The sequence below is a fragment of the Gopherus evgoodei genome, chromosome 18 (assembly GCF_007399415.2).
Source record: "Gopherus evgoodei ecotype Sinaloan lineage chromosome 18, rGopEvg1_v1.p, whole genome shotgun sequence".
NCBI classification, from domain to species: domain Eukaryota; kingdom Metazoa; phylum Chordata; order Testudines; family Testudinidae; genus Gopherus; species Gopherus evgoodei.
Window position 1 is genome coordinate 16,546,684 of NC_044339.1, and position 21,597 is coordinate 16,568,280.

Sequence of the window (21,597 nt, forward strand, 5' to 3'; positions counted from 1 at the left end):
CCACGATAAGCAGCTTTCCAGCACAGCAGCAGCTTAGCCACTCTCAAGTTTTTTATAGGCATCTTGGCAAAATTCTCCTTTGAGGAAATTTTTAAGGAGGATAATGAGTTAGTTTTGCAGATGTTTACGGGTCATTCTTCCCAAACGTAAGGAGCAGCCTGGGAAAAAGCACGAAGGTGCTTGTTGAATTTTCTAACAAGTGGGCAATAAAGGCTAGCATCTTGGGCCAATTATATGAGAAGGCTGTCATCTCAATACTGAACCAGGGATGATAGGTAAGGTGGGGCTAGACCCTGAAGGGACAATTGTGCTATTATACTGATCCCTCATAGTGTGTTTACAATATCTAATACGGTATATATGGGTGTTTCCCTCATTAGTACTTCGGGAAGGAGATCAAAGTAAAGTTAGATCAAGAATTGTATAACAGCCTTCATACATATATCATACCATATATACATTTTTATTAGATAACAAGAAATTGTACTGGATGTTCAGATCACACCATTTGATCTGTTACAGATCTATTATCATTATTACTGACTTACTGTAATTCTCATAAGGGTAAGAAGACTGTTACATTCAGAAATCATTATCTTAGTTTCCTTTTCTATTACTTTGCATTATGCCTCTTCTGTGTCATTTATTCAGTAACTCAAGGAACCAGTCAAATGGAGGATTTCCTTCTATTGCTGTTTGCACCCAAAGGTTCCCCTTCAGTCCCACCAACAATGGAGAAGCATGTGTCAGCTGGACAAGTGTTTGTTCTGGTTTTTTATGTTTTAGTTACAGATTTCCCTCCCACCCTCTCATGTGGATGGAGTCAAGAAGTACTGCACACTACAATCACTGAAAGCACTTGTGACTCAGAGGCATCTTTGCAGTGGATAGTTATACAACTTCTAACTCTTCTATTTCCCGTGAAAAATAGAAAGCACCACTGTAAAGAGTCAAAAATACCCAAGTAGAAGCTTCTCTGTAGCAGCCCTCCTCCACAAGATCATCTGTGCAACACTTCAAGCCACATTCTAGCTGTATTGTTTCTCTTCCTCTCTAATGTAGAGCAAAGATAAAAAGAACAGATATAACTAGATTGCAAGGCCCAGAACAAAACTGAAATTCCCAGCCACTTTCCCAACAGTTCAATCATCAAGACTGTGTGGTTTAATAAAAGAGAAGCCACGTTATTAACCAGCTAAGAGCTCCTTCATATGACAAGGTGCAATCACAAGCAAGAGGGAGTTATTCTGTCTGTTGAGTAGTCTCTTTTTCTGCACCAAGGCTCTGAGAGCACATCTGTGTGTTTCCATCCCTTAAGTGGAGATTTAAGAATGATTATTCTTGGTTGACAGGAACTGTGAGAATGTTATTGTCTGTCAGTGTGTTTCTTAGGCATCATTTGAGACCATCTATAGCTTTGCTAAAGAAACCTGCACTGAAACTAGTTACACCACAAGGTACCCTCTACGTAAGATATACATGCACAAACCACATGCCAGCTGGTCACCAGTTTAAGGACCTGTACCCCTGAAGCCACATTTGATACACATAGGTCATGAACAGTGGAGTGGCACATGGTACATCCACAGTGCTTCAAGAATCACCAAAAAGACCCAAATATCTTTAGGCTGGGATTGATTATTTTTTATTGGTAAATGTTAGTAAACATGTTTTCACCACATGCTAACAAAAATATTGACTTTTTAATTATAAATATTGTAACTGAAATTTACAGATGGGCAAAGAAAAAGCTATGCTGCTTGAGAAGTCAGAGATTGCTTTAATGCTATTTAACTTGTATATTTTGATGTGATGACAATTTATGTTTTAACCATTACAAAGCTTTATTTTTGTGGCTCAATGTCTACTGTCATTAAATTAGTAGTATCATTACCTGCTGCCCATTATCTGGCCACCCCATAATTTCGCACAACTGTGAAAATTTAAACCAATAAAAATGAAAAAAGTCTTAAAATAAACCACTGACATCCCTCAAAATGATAAAAAAAGAAGTAAAACTGAACTCTGCCAAGCCTAACCATAGAGGCCAGTTGTGTGTCACGCATCCTCCTGAGGGGCATTGCACGGCTGATGCCAACACACCACCTGCCATCCTGCAGGCACAACAAAATCTGGTGCCCCAGCATGCTCAGCTCCCCCAGGACAGGCCCTTTACCGTGAGACATGGGCATTCCCCTTCAGGGGAGCACACCGGGCACCCCCACTCCCCAACCGGGAAAGTTACACACCCACTGCCTACGTCTGCCTCACAACAGCCCACCCTGGGCACCAGCTGCTTCCCATAAGAAGGCACCACAACAGCCCCGGCGCCGCTATCTCCTAGGAGCAACCCCTCGGCCCTGGGTCTGCCAGGCCTTTCCGACCTGGCTGCCAGCCACCAGGACCCCCCCACACACACACACTCCCCTCCCCCCTCAGCCCCCTCCCCTCCGCTTAACCCGCCCGCTCCATCCCCCCGCCCGCCTCGCGCCGCCGTCCGCCGCTCACCGTGCCGCGAGCTCTTCCCCCCTCAGAGGCCCGCGCGTCGCAACCTGTGGTACAGGCGGCGGTTGCTCCCGTCCAGTGAGTGAGGCCGACAGCCCCGGGGCGCCTCCATAGTCCGCCCTAGTTCCTCCACCTCCTCACGAGGCTCAGCCCCAGCCAGGCCCGCGGGGGGGGGGTTTGCCGGCAAACAGAAGGGGGGAGAGAAGAGGTGACAACTCTGCGCATGCGCGAGACCGCCGCGGTTTCCCATTCAGGAGAAGGAGGCGGTAAGTGCAGCGGGGTTGCGTACGCGAGGGTCGGCCCGGAGTCCGAGAGGAGAATCACGCTAATACGCATGCGCCAAAAGCCGCACGCCACGGAGGGGAGCGGGGCAAAGTGAACGAACGACGGCGCGCATGCGCGGGATGCGCCGGTCTGAGCGCTGGGGCAATGTGATCGCGTGGGTGCTTGGCGCGTGGCGGTGCCTCGGTTGGGGGTGGAAGCTGCGCGCAGGCGGAGGGGATGGCGAGTCCAGTGGGTTTGCCCCACGCTCTGCTGTGGGGGTTTGCTCCATTGCCAGCGCCAGGCTGTGCTGGGACAGTGGGGACCTTGGGTCAGTGCGCTGCCCCTTTTTGCAGCACTGAACCCCCCGGTCACCATGTTACACACGCTGAGTGTTGCCAATTCCAGGCACTCATGAACCATGAGTCGGGCATAAAAAAGCCCATGAGAGCGGCTTAAAAAGCACGAGATTTTTTTTTAAAGATTAATTTTAGGCGTACTTTAGTTTCCCTATTTTTGAGCTTGGGTGACGTTTTCAAACATGAGAACTAGAAACATCTCCCTTTAAGAAAAACAACAACAAAGCCGAGATTTCCATTTCACCACTAGACGGTAGACCATGAGAGCTGGGGCTAAAGAGAAAACAGCAGACTTGCGGTACAAGTGCAAGAGTAGACATTATTAATGCTGAAATAAAATTTCATGTATATTACTAAAGCTGTACTGTGCCAATCACTGTACAAACATATAAGAAAAAAAAAGCCTCGCCCAAAATAGTTCACAACTGACGTTTAGGATGAGAGGGATTTATCAGGATATCCCCCAAAAGAATCTAGAAATTCTGCAAATCTCCAGTTCAGTGGATTCCTCCCCTCCAGCCCAAAACTTCACATATTTAGCTACAATGCTACTTGGTCACCTTTTTAGAAATCATGCTAATAGTTTATGCTCCTTCCTACTACCTTTTATCTGATGCTTGCAAAGTGCTTTATAAATCTTCTCTATGCCTCACAAAATCACTGTGAGGTGGGTGTGATGTTGCACTCGATATGCTTTATGGAAATATGCTTATGAATATGACATAACTGGAATATGCTTGTATGGTATCATTAGAAAGCTTGTAATCTACTAAGTGTGTTTATCCTATTTGTTTGCATGTATTGTTTCTATATCTGGAGTTAGGAGAATAAGATATAAACTTGTAGAACTGCTGTAAACATATTAAGTGGACACCATTAAGGGTGTTCCAGAAACAATCAGCTGTAAATGGCCTTAGTTACTTGAAAGTCTTCTGTGTACATGTGGGCCAGCCCATGGGGAACAGAGACTAGGGATCTTACAGTGACATGTGACCATGTCATCTGATAATGAAATACATCTTAAATCTGGTACTTTTTCATTTAGAAGGAGGGGTGGGGACCAAGAGACAAAAGATTCCTGCCTTGTGCCAAAGCTATAAAAGGGGGTCGAGCAGGACAAAAGGAGTGGCCAGTCATGAGAAGATCCCCTGCTTACCACCTGAGATGTCTGATGGAACTAACAAGGACTGTACCAGGGGAAAGGATTGGGCCCAGTCTAGGAAGGAGTCTAGACTGTGAAAGAAGCTTATTCAAACATCTTTGAGGGTGAGATATTACCCATAATCAGTTTCTTAATGTATTAGGCTTAGAGTTGCATGTTTTGTTTTATTTTGCTTTGTGACTTACTTGTCCTGGCTATTATTACTTGAAACCACTTAAATCCTTTATAAAATCTTTATAAAATCATGTTTGTTTATTACTAAACCCAGAATAAGTGATTAATACCTGGGGGAGCAAACAGTTGTGCATATCTCTCTATCAGTGTTATAGAGGGCGAACAATTTATGAATTTACCCTGTATAAGCTTTATAGAATATAACAGATTTATATGGGATTTGGATCCCATTGAGAGCTGGGTGTCTGAGTGCTGGAGACAGGTAACCTGCTGAGCTGTTTTAAAGTCTGCAGCTTTAGGGGCGTGGTCCAGATCCTGAGTCTGTGTTGCCGCAGGCTAGCATGTCTGGCTCAACAAGGCAGGGTTCTGGAGTCCCAAGCTGGCAGGGAAAACGGGCTCAGAGGTAATTTCAGCACATCAGGTAACAGTCCCAAGGGATCTCTGTGACCGAACCCATCACAGTGGGAAAATAGTTATCTCCAGAAACATCGATGAAAAGTGTTGTACAATCTTTAGCAATTACTTTAAGTCAATGGCAGAGCTAAGAGTAGAGTCTGTGATTTCTGATTCCCTGTCCCTGCAGTCATCACTTGACCTGGAAAAAAATTCATACTGGTCTTTATGTGACATGACAGTGTTCAGTACCATATGCAACCTCAACATGAGTGTTAACACTGTGTGATGCCGTACAGGGCATGGACAGTGACTGATGCAGTTACATTTCAAAGCAGTTATTCCAGCTGCTATTTTGATTCTCTGTGATCATCTCAAATCCCTGAATCTTGAAACTTTCTGGAATCTAGCATGCTGCAGACAGGCTACATTTGCTCGAGGAGGCAGGACTCTATTCATGCATCCCCTGTTGCCTGCACAATGCCTGTCTATCCACTTCCAGTCCACCCTGGTAGTTTTTCAAATCTTTCCATGGACTTTCTTCTCCACCCTGCATATCATATCAACCTACTCCATCCCCAACCAGTTGGAGCCTCCTTTATATCCCCACATTTATGTCTTCAGATAGTAGAAAGAAGTTTGCTCTGTTATTTCTGTTGCCCCATATGATGACAGAGATTGTCTCTTTTCTCTGTTTGTATAGAGCTCAGCACAATGGGGCCTCAAGCCTGATTGTACCCTTTGGGTGCTACCATCATATACATGTATAAATATTTAAAAATAATCTGGAACTTGTTTGCCCTTGTGTACCCTACCAATGGCAGCAAGTGCACCATTGGAAGCTGTGGTGTAGACAAGGAGTGATTACATCCTCAAACAAGTCTGTAAGAACTTCAGGGCAAGAATTAAGAGTTTCTAATAGTTATGCAGGGCACCTAGCTGTAAAAAAAACAAACAGAAAACTAATAATCCTTCTGCACTCATCTCTAAGGAGGAGGAGTGGGGAATGGGCTATACTTGTGCCTGCAAAGAAATGGTGGATTGTAGATACCACACTGTATGTTATGATTTCCTGTCCATGAAGGAAATTACAGGCCAAATGCCTTCATGTGTCATTCAGGAACCATAGTATGTGAAACTGCACATGCCTCCATATGTGTGCCACATGTAATCCAAGGATTTGCTGGACGTGCTCTGTATGGGGCTTCAGATGGATAAAAAATCATTTTAAACCACTTATTGTGTTTAGGTGACTAACCAGCTGATGAACACACAATTTGTATCATATCCTTTCAGAACCCTAGTCCACCTTCACAGCTGATGGGCATCTATGGCCTATTGACAGTGTTTTGTTGTAATACAGAAGGAAGGCAATGCTCAAACAAGGCCCTCTGTAATTTGTCCCAGTCTGTACATGGTATGTTGTAATTTTATCAGCAACATCTTTAAAACTTATTGCTTCAATATTTAAATAGGCTAAGTACAAACCAGATTCTAATCTGTGTGAGAAGTGCAAATATAACATATGGGCTGTGTGAGGGGGAAGTGAAGTCAATGATGAAATCATGAATAAATATCTTCATATGCTTTACATTGCAATTCAATGTGCAACGGTTAGATCACCTCCCATATATAATAGGGGTGGTTTTGGGTGACCATGCACTTAGCAAATTCCAAGAGTGATTCAGCAGTTAATTAGCACAGGTGTTTCTGTTAAGTGTGAAATACAACAGTAGGAGAGCAATTCTAGCATTTAATGATTCTTAAAGGTACACCTGCACAGCTTTGTAATATAATGGCAGTTCCTGGCCTGAAATTTGAATCCTGGTGGGTTTATGACCAGGTTGGCCTATTATTTTGTTCTTTTGTGTTTTGATGGTAGATGGGAAGGGGTTACACAGTCTTTACTTCTTTCTGTGATTAGTGATTAATTCTGAAAGGGTAAAACAGGAGTGTACCTTGCAAACAACTATGTCGCCAAAATGTTCCAGGCATACAGCATCTGAAAACCACTGTGGTAGTCAAACAGAGTAATGATGGTTCTGGGTCTATAAGACACTCAGTTCTAAGGTTCACTTGAGCATGTGGCATATAGCTAGCTGTTCTTTATTAGAGTGTTAGGACTGCTTGAGAAGGTGAGCCATTCCTCCACCATCTTCTTAAAGACTATCATAAAGGAAAAGATGAGGTGGTAGAGTGGGGTAGTATTAACCGTAAATAAAAGTGCTAACTGGTGTCCTGGGGGACAAATGTCACTCACCAGTCAAAAATTCAGATTTTCTTTTAAAAAAGTATTACAAAATTTAATATTCTAGAAAGTTTAAATTAGCTGGATGCTTTAATTGCAGTTAGGGTGATTTTGCTATCATCATCTGGTTCTTATTAGTATTCCTCAGGGAATTCTGCACCAAAAAAATTAAAAATTCTGTACACAATATTTTAAAATTATGCAAATTTTATTTGTCAAATAAAGGTGGAGGCTCCAGCATGGCACTGGAGAGCACAAGCCACTGGCTGCACAGAAGTGGGAGATCACTCTGCAGACTCAGCCATGAGGCTACACCCAACCCTGACATGGTGCAAGGACCGGGCCTGCCCCAGAAACACCCCAGTGCCCTGCCCCTCTGTGCCAGGTGCACAGAGATGTGAGCAGGCAGGCTCAGCTTGGCAGGATCCAAGTGTGGAGGAGCTTAGTGGTACAGGGGGAGAGGGGAAATCCAGGTGTGGATTGAAAGGCTTCTGTGTGGGGCCATCTGGGTGTGGGTGGCTCAGCGGGGGATCCAGGTGCACAGGGGATCTGGATGCACAGGGGCTTATTGGGAGGTTCTGGGTACAATGGTAATGGGATGCTGGAGAGGGGTTCAGGTGAACGTGGCTGGGACTCAGCAGGGGGGATAGAGCTCGGTGGGGAGTCTGAGTGTTGGGGACTCAGTGGGTGAGGTCTGGGTGTGGGGAGATAGACCTTAGCAGGATGGTCTGGGTGTGGGAGTCTCAGTGGAGGGGTCCAGATGCTGGGATAGTGGGGCAGCAATCCAGGTGCAGCTGGTTGGGGCTCAGGGTGGCTCATCGGGGTGGTGCAGAGGGAATGGGGCTCCTCAGGGGGGTTCTGTATGTGGGGTGTGTGAGGCTTAGTGAGAGGGTCTGGGTATGAGGGGTTCTGGATGCATGGCCGTTGGGTGGATGGGGGAGCAAGTCCCTGTACAGTGATCCCTCCCCCTGCGGCTGAGGAGTAATGGGTGCAGGAAGTGGTGGTGTTGGGGAGGAGTTTGCAGAGATTCCTGGATCTGGGGCAGAAAGCTGGGGGTAGGGCTGACCCAGCACCGGATGCCGTGCAGGGGAAGAGGAAGTCCTGTCCTACCCAACCCAGTTGGGACTAGCAGCTGACCAGCCAGGTCTTCCCCAGTCCCGCCCCCTGCCCTACAGGATTTACCTCTCTGCTGGCTGCTGTGGGCACTCGAAACATACTGCTGGGGAATGTCGCATGGCTGCTCTTGTGGCTTCCCTTTGCTTCCCCATCAGAAAGTCATTTTTCTGTGGAGAAGCAAATAAATCTATGGGGAACATAAATTCTGTGCATGTGCAGTGGTGCATAATTCCCCCAGGAGTATTATTAGTTACCACATTAGTGAATATTCTTTAACACAGAGGATAAAATAGCAGCCCTGAACATTCATCCTGACCCTTTATTTTATAATTGGCTAAAAATTCTCCCTGCTTTAAAATGCCTCCCAGCCCCTCAGAACATACATCTAACCTTATGTAAGAAGCTCTCCAGCTCAGCCACAAATAAAGTCCCCACCTCCAAAAAGCACTTTCCTATCTATTGGTGACTTATGGCCACATCCTAAGAAAAGCTGAGAAACTACAGCTCCCCTTGAAGTCATCACAAACTGTCTCTCACTTCAGTGAAAGCAGGATCAGGTCCCTAATTCTGTACTCACCTAATGCATGGTGAGTGTCTTTAGGTCAAATCCCCAGGGGTAAGTTACAGGAGGGCTCAGAACCTCTCAAAATTAATGCCTTAGGCACTAATGCCAATTCTGTTTCCACTGAAATCAGCAGGAGTTTGTCACAGCTTCAGGAAGGAGTAGGATCAGGCCCTTGTGTAGCTGCCATTGTAGACAAACATAAGAACAGCTGTACTGGATCAGACCACAGGTCCATCTAGCCCACTTTCCTGTCTTCTGACAGTAGCCGATGCCAGGTGCCCCAGAGGGAATGAACAGGTAATCATCCAGTGATCCATTCTGTCGCTCATTCCCAGCTTCCAGCGAACATGGTGTTTAGTTAACTTCTGCACAACTTCTGCACAGTTGTCTCAGGAGATATCCTGTTTTCTAGTGATCAGATATTACTTTAATTGCATGATGTAATTATTTGTTAGTCCAGTCTCAAGCATATGGCTCATTCAGAGCAGCTCTGGCTGAAGAGATCAGACCAGGTGAATTTTGCTAGGGTAATTTACACCTTCTGAGGATTGGGCCCATTATTTGGTACATCCAGAATTGTTTCTCTAGGTCACATAGAGAGAGAGATAAGAGAAGGTGGCTGCACTTCATGGTTTGGGGCAGGTTGTTTTGAGATATCACATGTTCTCAAGTCAAAAGTTCTGTGCATTTTGCAAGGAATTGGGGGTCAGGAAATGAAGTGAGTGCAACATGGAATTGAGTGCCAGGAAATGAAATGACAGTGCACATTGAAAATGAGGAAGTTGAAAGCTAAGGGATGGGGAAATGCCAGAGATTCAGTAGAAAGACAGTTTGCTGCCACCACGACATCAGAGGATAAGCAATACTCAAACTCAAGATCATACAGAGAGAATCAAAAATAGATTCAATCTCTGCCTGCTCCTTTTCCCCTACTCTGAGTACTAAATGATGTTCTCTCGCTATCAAGATACACTCCCTCTTACAAGAAAGCAGCAAAACAATTATAGCCCAGCACAGATGAGTTATGCTTAGAGATCCCGTGTTCGTGTAACAATCACGTACTCCCAGCTCTCCAGTACACAAACCAGGCAGGAGACATTTCAGTTGCGCTGAGATTCTGATGATGAACTTTTCAGCCTTTGCCCAGGTTAAAAGAACAATGCTCCTTTAGGATTTTGCCTTCCATTACTACTTCGAATTTGAATAAATATTGATTATTAAAAGTAAAGATGTCAAATAAAACAGATTTTTGAGCCCATTGAGAGCATCCCTTGCTTGCATGGCGCTGCCAGACGTCTTGTAAAGGCCGTGAACTCTGGACTCAGTGAACACTTATCCTTATTAATTGATGGAGATTAGATGAGATTGCTTACCAGCTGTGTCTCTCCTATTTATAACAAACTTATATGTACCACAGCCATGCTGCAAGCAGCCCAGGTTCCACAGTGACCTTGGAAGTCCTGCTTCCTGGGCTAATGCAAGAAACACAGCATGCCATGCCCTGTGACATCCTCTTGTTCCTACACAGAGCACAAAACAGTCCAAGTGAAGGACAGTTATATCCCTTTTGAGCATCTGCTTGCTAACAAGGAGAACAGAACAGTTAAGCGTGCACAGAACCTTATATAGGCTGCACAGTAAGGTGCAGTTAGGGTGACAAGATGTCCCGATTTTATAGGGAGAGTCCCGATTTTTGGGTCATTTTCTTATATAGGCTCCTATTACCCCACCCCCACCCCCTGTCCTGATTTTTCACACTTGCTGTCTAGTCACCCTAGGTGCAGTGAAGGTGAGAGAGGGATGAGAAATGAAATGTTTGAGGGTCTCAGAATTCCAAGGCCCTAGTGCCTCATTCAGGAAAAGCCAGTAGAAGGAAAACCTTTGGTACTAATACCCACAGATAAACACATACAGTTCTCTCTGCTTAGGTCCTTGGTTTTGCAAATATAAAGTGCATGGCTTTAGGTTTAATGGAACACTATTGTCAGATTCAACCTCAGCCAGTCAGATCAAACAATAGCAGGATGTTTCTGCTAAAATGCTCAGCGGTGAAATCATTAACTTCTGAATTGTCATTAGGCCTCTGTTAGCAACCTGTTGAGATGAAGGAGTTCATGTCTCCCTTATAGCTGTTTAAGGTTTATCTACCTGCCATTTTTGTGTAACCATGAGGAATAGGAACTTAATATTTTTCAAAATGGAATCTTAAATCCTGTAGAACCTGATAGCAAGTGGAGATAACAAACCAGTTAATAATGATGCTGGTTAAACACAGAACCATTGATGGACGGACAGGGGAATTATTCAATACTATTGCTTTAACTCAGTGGTTCTCAAACTGGGGCCACCACTTGTGTAGGGAAAGCCCCTGAAGGGCCAGGCCAGTTTGTTTACCTGCCAGGTCCGCAGGTTCAACCGATCGCGGTTCCCACTGGCCGCGGTTCACCGCTCCAGGCCAATGGGGGCTGCAGGAAGCGGCAGCCAGCAAATCCCTTGTCCTGCGCCACTTCCCACAGCTCTCATTGGCCTGGAGCGGTGAACCGCAGCCAGTGGGAGCTGCGATCAGCCAAACCTGCGGATCTGGCAAGTAAACAAACTGACCTGGCCTGCCAGGGACTTTCCCTACACAAGTGGCGGCCCCAGTTTGAGAACCAGTGCTTTAATTTTTCAGAGTGCTATGCAAATAGTAACTATGTCCTCATAAGACTCCCCATCAGGTAGGTAAATAAATATAATATATGGAGATATACCTGTCTCATAGAACTGGAAGGGACCCTGAAAGGTCATCTAGTCAAGCCCCCTGCCTTCACTAGCAGGACCAGGTACAGATTTTGCCCCAGATCCTTAAGTGGCCCCCTCAAGAACTGAGCTCACAACCCTGCATTTAGCAGCCCAATGCTCAAACTGCTGAGCTATCCCTCCCCATTTTAAAGATGGGGAAACAGAAGTTAATGGACTTGCAATGCACTCACAATTCAGTGGTAAAGCTGGGATTAGAAATCAGGAGGTCCTGGTTTCTAGCTCCATGCTCAATCCACTTGACAATGCTGGCTGTCTCTAATAACATGATGATTAGCTTGAGAGCCGTTGGCAACTGGTGTACAGAAAGCTCAGTTAGTGGTAACAGGAGAAAAGTGAAATGTCACAAAGGAGAGAGGGAGAACCCAGGGCAAAACCTTTACCAGGAAACCCAGCAATGGGCAGATGAAAGGACCAAAATCTCAGTATTGTGGAGAATGAACAATTGGCTAGAGAAGGTGCACTGAGAGTTTGTGTTCAGGTACCTCACTTCTGTTAGTAAGACTATTGCCGGTACATTTCATAAGAGAGTTTCAGAGGAATTTTTAGCAATGTTAAGAAGGGATTTATTCGGAGGGAAATGTTCTTAAGGGAGTTTAAGCAGAGATTTGATGGCTGGGCAAAAGGAATGTAAAGCTGTGACTTAAAAGGTCAGTTTATCATTGATAGTCACACCTAACCATAGAGAATGCCATTTAGAGGTAAGAACTGCAGGAAACTCAGCTATGGGAAGCACAATCACCTTATCTGAGCCGCTATGTCGGGTCAGCAAGGAGGGAAGGGTCACCACGTTCTCTTGGTCTAAAATAAGATGGAGCTCGACAAAGGCCAATTACATGCTCATTTAATGGGAGCTAATATCCTAGGCCCAGCACGATCTGGATAGAGGCCATATTATGGGACAGAAACAGCTTTAGTGGCACTGATGGATGAACTCCTGTCAATAGAGAGAGGACAGACATCCATTCTCATTCTCCTGAACCTCTCTGAAGCATCCAACACTGCTGACCATGAGATAAAGCTATACTGTCTGAGAAAAGTGGCAAGAGTCCAGGGTAATGCACTAAAATGGTGCAGGTCCTTCCAGGGTGGATGGATGGGTGCATGCACATGTGCGCGCACACACACACCCAGACACACACAAAATAGTGATGGAAAACTGCTCCTCCATCACTAGACCCCTCATTTGTGGAGTCCCACAAGGACTAATTCTCTTTCCAGTCCTATTCAACACCTACATGCTGAACTGGTTAGACAACATGAACTCAAGTGCCAAGAATATTCAGGTAACTAACAGCTCTATGTATCCTTCACCGCATATGGCCATATAATCACCTCCAAATAGCCCAGTGGCTGAATGAGATCAGCTTATGGATGAAGAACAGATGGCTGAAGCTGAACCCAAGCAAGATAGAGGTGATGGAGGACAGATGAAAGCACTTTGAAGAGTTTGCAGCCATGGTGCCAGTCTCCTTTGATTGAAGGCCCATGCCCACAATTGGTGGAGACCAGAGAAGCGTCTGTAACTCAATTCACTCCTAATTCCCCAAAACACCCATCCTCCTATATTTGTTCAAGACAAAGAAAAATTCCTTTCCCTTACTGAACTACATGAGAAGTTCCTTTTTATGGTATCTTATCTAATCTAATATATAGGCTAAAGATATCTGAATGTAAGTCCTTATTATACAGAACATCTGTACCAACAAGTAATTTGTAATAAACTAAAAACATCTCTCAATAGCAGCAAAGAATCCTGTGGCACCTTATAGACTAACAGACGTTTTGGAGCATGAGCTTTCGTGGGTGAATACCCACTTCCTCAGATGCATGTTCAGACTAACACGGCTACCCTCTGATATCTCTCAATAGGTAATTATATAATCGACCACCAAAGATACTTGTAATGAAAAGTCTCTCTTTACTTGGAGACATTCTCCACAGGTCAATGAGGCAAGGAAAAAAGTATTATACACATTCCATTATTTGGTCACACACCAAAATTCAGCCTAAGTATAGAGTCTCTAAACTCTCAGATACAGAACACTTTTGTTCATGCACTAAGGACCATGGGGTTTTATATACAAAGAATTGTGGGAATACAAAGAGTCACGAGGAGTCTGATTTATTTGCTAATAATACCATTGTTAATTGGCTTGTGGTGAAGAGACTGGACGGCGACTCAGGAGTTCTGTATTCAGTTCCTGGCTCTGCAACAGACTCCTTATATGACCATGGGCAAGTCACTTCATCTCTCTATGCCTGTTTCCAACCTATAAAATGTAGATAATACTTTTTTTTCATTCATCTTTGCCTGTCTTTAGGGCAGGACTATCTCTGGCTTTGTCTCTCTAGAGTGCCTAGCACAATGGCAGGGGCCTTTAATTGCTACTGTAATACAAATAAATAATAGATCTAAAACATGCTTTCCTATTACAATATATTCCTAGACCCACAAAGGAGTTGGGTTACCCTAGACTGGAAGGGGGCGGGGAGGGAGAGTAAGTTTCCCATTGAGTCATCTATCCTAATTCTTTCTATGAATGTAGCTGCTCTCTGATTTGGGGAATCAGAAAGCTTTTCCCCAGGGCAAACTTTCCCTGAAGCAACTAAAGGACTAGCTGAAGATGTTTGATAGGCAAGTTGCTGAATAAGGGGCCTTCAAACCAAGTCACTAATTACGTCGTGGTCCTGGGGAAATCATTCCAACTCCCATCGGTTTCCCTCAAAGTGTCACGCAGCAATCTATACTGAGCTTGATTAGGGCCAGATGTTCACATTACTGAAGTCAAGACTGTGTCAACACTTTCAGTATCAGTCTTGTCATATTGGATGTGTGTTAATATTTGAGCCATAGATCACCACCCAGGAAAGCGTGGCTGAGTGAGTGGGAATCTTGGCAAATTAAAAAATGATTTTATTTGATAAATAATCCAGTTCATAAATTTTAAATCACACAAGATTAAAGCAAAAAATACGCGAAGAATTTGATTTTTTAACCTATTTTTCACTCCAGAATGTTTCCACATAGAAAATCTTGACATTTTGCAAGTATTCAGTCTATTATCCGATTAGTAACTACATTTAGCACATAAGACTTGCTACCCTAGAAGAGGCCAATGGTCCCTTGAGCCCAATATCTCATCTCCAACAATGATGTGCACTAGATGTTTCAGAGGAAGGTGAAAGCCTTGGTTTGGCAAAAGCCAACAGAGTTTTGTTTGATAGGTACCACCACATTTGTCTCTAAGAAATCTAAACATCTTGAATCATCTCAAAAAATAGGGCTTGCTCTCCTCACCTGTGCTGGATTCAGACATATCCCTTCACCACTATATAGAGGAAATAGGGTTCTGCAGTTAAAAGGTTTCAACCTCCAAATTCAGCTGCTTTTCAGCCTTTGATTACCAGCATGGGTTGGTTTGTTTGGGTCCTTTCTGTGGCAGAAACCACCCAAGTCAGACGGATGATATGATAATTGTCATTGCATTGAAATGGAAAAAGTTGAGCCATGAGCTTTCACAACCAAGTGGAGTGAGAGAAAAACGATTGTTCTTTGTCAACAATGCAAAAACAGAAGTAACTGAAACACTCTTTCTACTTTGGAACCCATATGACATGCTTGTCATGCCATTGGACAGCAAAACACATTGTCTGCTACCCAGAAGATATTGGGTGGCTATGGTGTCATCTTACAATGCAAGAAGGTACAGGCTCACTTAAGTGCATGAGAATTAAACATGTAAATCCTGTTCTTGTCACTAATGAAGGTAACCAAGTAGGGAAATAACAATACTTTCTTTTGATTACATTAGCACCCAAAGGCCCCATCAGGTCAGGTGCTGCACATATGTGATACAATAGGGTTCTTCCTGCCCCAGAGAGCTTACAGTCTAAGCAAACGATAAGATACAACATGTATGAAAGAAGACAGGATAAGAGTGAAATGTCTAAACTTGGAATAAGAAGTAGGAATCAGAACACATCAACTGCCTTGCCATAGCTGAGTGATGAAGAAAGGGGAGGAGACTATAGGAAATGGGAAGGAAGGTGAAGCAAGAGCCGATAGGGTTGTTGGGTTTTGTTTAAATATAACACTTGCCCTTTTAGCTCATATTGCTTTTGTAGTTTTTTCTCTTCTTTCATTTAAAATCTCAATGTGTAATTGAACATTTCAGCATAACATCTCGAGGCACATACTTCATCAAAGGGTTCTTTTGGCTACAGGAATTACTGTACCTTGGACCCATGCACTTCAAAGACTTGGGTGACCCTACTTTTCAGCGTATAGTACTGTCATTACCTCTTCAGCCAGAAATACCCTGCAGCAACCGTGAGCAGAATATATGTATCACAGGTGATAAAAACTTGAGTTGTCATGGCCGTAAATGGAAAATAATTTCAGATTAGTGGTAAGCTGCTCTTATGCTATGAATAACATCACAGTCCACGGGAGATCATCACTGAATGTGTTAAGAGTGCCCGCGTTGTGACAGCTGACATACAGCTTTGATGGAACATGCTCTAAGTACAATGGGGGAGGAGTCCAAGAATGAGTGATGGTGAACAGCCGAGGAAGCTTCCTGTTCCCAAACACTGTCTACAAAACACATCTCTAAATGACCCTGACGGCAGCCCCACCTTCTGGAGTCTAATTGATAAAAAGCCATCTGTGCAAGCTTGCTTAGTCTGCGCACTGGATGGGCAAGAATATTATTACGATAGCTACAAAATGTAAAACTTGCAAATAGATCTATGAAATGCAGCATTCAGATTGGACAGGTTAAAACCCAAACCTTGGGTCTATATGAAAAGAGTTAGTGGCGGCTGTCATGCTGTTGGGAATGGCTCAAGACCGTGAATGCCAGCCTCAGGGCAATCTGTCAAAAAGCAGAGCAGAAGCCCCATACCGATTGTAATTAGATTTCACTAACTGAGTAACCAGTGTGAACGCCTGAAGCACTATAACAGTCCTACCATGGAGTCACAGATAATCCCCTTGGATATTCCAGAGTATCTTGCCCCACAGGCAAGCTGGACTGTGTAACATATGGTCACTTTACACCAAAAATCACAATCATATTCAGGTTACTTCCAGTCCCAAAGGACCAGTCACCTACTCCAGGTCAGTTGTATTCAGATCTCAAACGAAAGACAATGTCTGTAGCCAGTCCTGCAATAAACTAATTAGAGATTTATTAACTAAGAAAAGTAATGTGTTATTTACAAGGGTAAAGCAGGAAACATACAGACACAAATGAGTTACAGTCTTAGATTTAAAAAGGTAATTTAAGCTTCTATAAAAAGATCTATATGTCCTTTATGGCTGACCCACTGTGACATTACCAAGGGTACAATCTGCACTGTTGTACAGCTGTGTCCCTCAATTCTCAAGCCTGAGGTGCCTTTTACACTATTTTGCTGTGAGAGCAACCACTCCTGGCCTTGCTCACACACAGCCTCTAGCATGCAAATTACTCCCAGCTGAGTTATAAGAGTGCTTCTAGCCAGCCACTCCTGAATTATATTGCAGAGTGATACCAGCAAATTCCCAGTCCCAGATTGTCCACAGAAATGTGCATCTTGTACTGCTCAGCTCTTTCCTTCTGGACAAGACAAGCTCATAGCAAGTCTGTCATTTTATTAATAGAAGATGATATGCACAAACACTTATCTCAAATGAAGTTTCCCAAACACTTCAATCCAAACACACTGGCTTAGATAAAACAATAAAGCAAGTCTGTTAACTACAGAAAGATAGATTTAAAGTGATTATAAGTAATGAGGCATAAAAGTCAGAATTGGTTACAAAGAAAGAAAGAGTAAAACACAAACTAATACCTAATTTAACAAGCTAAGTGAATTTAAAGCAAAAGGTTTCTCTCACCATATGCTTACAGCAGTCTGGATGGATTCTTCAGCCAGCACCCTTCCCCCAGTTCAATGATCCTTCTTTTGTCTTTCAAATGTTGATACCATCTCTAGAGATGGGGGGGAGGGTGATTTTCATATCTTTTCCTCCTCTTTGAGAATAGTCTCCAGCTGGAGTTCAGGTGACAGCAAGTCTGTTTATACGGGAACCACCAGCTGTTCTATTGCCAAGATGTATATTTCTCACATACCCTTCTTCCTGCCAAAAAATGTCTGCTTAACCAGATGATAGTCCATTAGATTTTGTTGACACCTCGCTGAGACATCAGTTTGTCCTATTGTCTCTCAGAAACTGGTCTGTGCCTACGTTTCTAAACTTGGAGCATGTCTCAGCAATGTCATACAGTAGAATCTTATAATTTTACATACATGATACAGGATGAACATGAGGGGTACAGACTGTCACACTCATGCCAAGCAGCATGGAGACCTCTTGCTTATGTATAGGGATCTTTGCCCCTCAGAGTATAAAGATCCTAGTTCCTCTTTGTCAGGGATTTTTATTCTCTTCACTCCAGAAGCCAAGCTGATGGGATGAGTTAATGTACAGGCCAACCTTTTCTGGAGGGAATAAGGAATGCAGTCAACCAGGCCTCTGTCCTCTGATGCTACACAATGCCTCATTTGCCTTCAGTGGGCCATCTTGAGTGCAGGATAAGCACTTTACCTTAATTAATGCTTCTCTTCCTGTTTGATGGGCTACACAATTACAAGTTTACAGAGCAAACACTCAACTTAACTTGATACCATGGGATACAGATATTATAAGTAGGATTAATACATGCAGCATCCCACAAGCATTCCATAAAGTCTAAACACTAGACACATTCTTATAATGCTAATATCTATTTTAACTATACTAATCCACATGTAAGCCAGATTGGTTCAGTAAAGTCCTGGCATGAGCTGGCACCTAGTCTGCCAGCACCACAGTGGGTGTTCAGTCTATTTTCAGCTGGCAGCGGTGTTGGAAGTTTCTGGAACGAAGTCAAGGTTTCCAAGCCACTCTCTCTTGTGATCTCTCCAGGTTAACATGGTCATGTGGAGGAAGCTGGCACTTCAGTGCTCTTGCTACACCTGCTCTGTGGGGAAGGAGAAGTCATCAGTCTCCAGGGCTGTCATTCCAGCACTCAGTTAATTAAACTTTACACAAAATTGTAAGATAAACCTTTACATTGCTCTCTCTCAATATAGTTGGACTCAGTCCTGAGCCCTTTGAAACCTAGCAGTATGGCAATTCCTAAATCGGTGAGCGTTTTGTAACTTCAGTGGCAGTAAGATCTGACCCATTGCTTAGTGAGCAAGCATGGTCTAGCTGATAGGGCGCTGGAGTGGGCGTTGGGAGACCTAGCATTATTCCTGGCTTTGCTACTGACCTGCTGGGTGACGTTGGACATGTCACTGCTTGTCTTTGTTATCCAGTCTATAGGCAGGTGATAATTTACCCACCTAGTTAAAATGTTATTGCTATATATTTATTTATATCTGACAATTTTGAACTTGGCTATGGAAATCCTGTGTACACTGGTATGACAATTTAATTTCACCCAGCGGGGCTGGAGAGTGATCCACTACACACACCCTTTAAAGGAGTTCTCATTCTATGCAGCCCCTAGCTCTGCTTGAGCAAGTTGTTTTTTTTGTAATTGTTGTTTTTTGTTTTTTTTTTATCTCATTGCTGACCATGAAGCTTGCCCCATAGTTTACTGTTTGCAGCATATGAAAGCATCTGACTTAACAGGAAATGCACAGTCAGAGGGTAAGGAACTGGGCAATGCAGAATAGGCTGCTTTCAGGCACAGATTGGGGCAGAGTAGACAAAAATTCAATTTTCATCTGCTTACCTGCTGAGGCTAGTTTTATGTTTCTTTAATAATGATTCACTAACACTGATATTCATAAGATAGTCAAGTGGGTGGGACCATGACATGGCTTTGACATGAAAGGTAATTGACAATACATCTGTTGTATAAAGGTGACTAATACTTTGGTTTCTCTTCAGAGCAGACCCAGCTCTATGCCACTGGTCTACTGGGTGAACTTAGGCAAGTCACTTCTCCCTCTGCCTCCTTTTTTCATCTGTAAAAATGGGTGATGATGATACTGACCGCCTTTGGAAAATGCTTTGAGATCTACATATGAAAGGTGCTATGGAAGAGCTAGATATTAATCCTATTATAAAAGTCTTGTAAATCCATTAGTTCTTCTGATCAGGATTTATGAACATCTGAAGAGAAATCCACACTGCACCTTTCATTACTCCATCCCAGCTTTTAAACAGCACACTCGGAGGTCTTAATCAGTTGTGTGTGGTTATGGGACCAAAGTAAATCCTGGATCTGAGCTTTGAGAAATCAGATCCCAATCCACACTTCATGCTGGCTCTAATATCTGCCATGGGATAAATCAAAAATCTAGTCAATCTCCAGTACTCTGAGAAGCTTGTGCTCTGGCTAGTCTCTCGTTCTATGATTAGCAAAGTTGCTGGCTTATGCTTATGGCTTAGGGAGCATCTATACTTGATGTAAATGTACTTGATGTGTGCTTCAAAGGCAGAACTAACCAGTGGCAGCTACGGGATGATAATGAAGTTAATTCTGAACAACAGACATTACACGCCATCCTTCTATATTCAGCACTATTGAGTCAGTTAGGTAATCATCAAAGAGAGAGACTAAAAGAGGTCCAATCCTCTATTAACCATTGATTCATTTACATTAGAATTCCCCACATCTCAACCTTATTAACATTCTTCTCATGTGTGTCTTTTTTTCAGCTGTAAGCCGCAGCTGCTCAGATCACAGATGTATTTGAAAACCTCATCCTTCAATACCTTTCTTCAGAACTCAGGAAGTGATAGAGAAGTAAAAGAGGAAAAAAAACCCTTAGCTTTGCACAAAAGGAAATGTCCGCTCCCAAATGAGCTCCCAGAATGACAAGAGCAGCTGCACCCAGCCTTTTCATGATCCTTCTATTTGAGGCAGGTAGCTTAGTAAGTTTCAAATAAAAGGATTAGACATTTAGAGGGATAAGACCGCACCTGCACTTACAATAGGTTGGATAAAATTACCAGCGTGATCAGTCCCGCTGCTCCATGGAAGAAGCTTATCTCCAGCTGGGATCAGGAAGGAACATGCTCCCCCATGGTCAGCTTTGGGACAATTTTGCATATTAAAGGAGTTTTACATTTTTCTCTGAAATATCCAGGGCTGACCACTAGGGGACAGAGTATCAAAGTAAATGGAGCACTGGTCAGTTCTTGGATGGTAGGTATTGACACAGTCACAAGGCTAGCTGCACCTCTGTCCCCTTTCTGGTTGCTCTGAGATGTAAGGTATCAGGCCTGTAAGGTATCAGGCCTCCTACCTTTACCGTGGCTATGGTGGAATTCTACACCTTTTTCTGTCTTAGGCTTGGTCTCCACTTGATCAACATAGATAATATTGTTCTAAGAGGTATCATTCCTGCACTGACTGAAAAAATCCTTCTTTCGGTGTAGGCTGCATCTATGGTATGGGACTGTGCTGGCATAACTATGCCAACACAGCTATGAAGGTATAGTCTTTGCAGCGCAGATATATGCTTAGACCAGCCTGGGGCTACAGTACTGAATAATGCCCCTCCATGACTAGTGAGTCAGCATTCCACCTAATGTCTGTCAGCTACAATACTGGCATGTAGACACATTCAGCTCCTGCCAAAGCAAGCATAACTCTAGCTGGAGTCAATGGAGTTGGGCCTGCTTCCAACTGAGGCCATGTGCATGTGCAAGGGAGAGAAATGGAGTAACCAAAATGTGCAGCCCTTCCTACTATCCCTCAGGAAATTCTCATTCTTTACTTGTTTTGGAGTTTTCCTGGGAAAAATAATTGGCAGAGAGTCTTTTTTGAGAAGGAAATCCGATTCTGCCCTTCTAGTATGGAAAGATGCCATATAGATCTGTCTCAACGCTCAAGTGCTCAGTTAATCCAGTCACAGAACCTGGGTGTGACAGTCTGTACCCTCATTTTCACCCCTTCTGTGATTAATTTCATACAAAGTATGCCTTGTGAGGTATCATTTGAGAACTCATAATCTGCTGACT

The 21,597-nt window shown here is 43.5% G+C and overlaps 1 protein-coding gene across 4 annotated transcripts in view; it reads right to left on the bottom strand.

The window, feature by feature from the left end:
- Positions 1-2,820, bottom strand: part of NADK (NAD kinase) — a 49,001-nt gene extending 46,181 nt beyond the window's left edge. For all 4 annotated transcript variants that reach the window (XM_030537678.1, XM_030537676.1, XM_030537675.1 and 1 more), the window contains exon 1: positions 2,509-2,820. The gene's annotated coding sequence lies outside the window, so the exon portion shown is untranslated. The remainder of the gene's footprint in view (positions 1-2,508) is intronic.
- Positions 2,821-21,597: the final 18,777 nt, after the last annotated feature.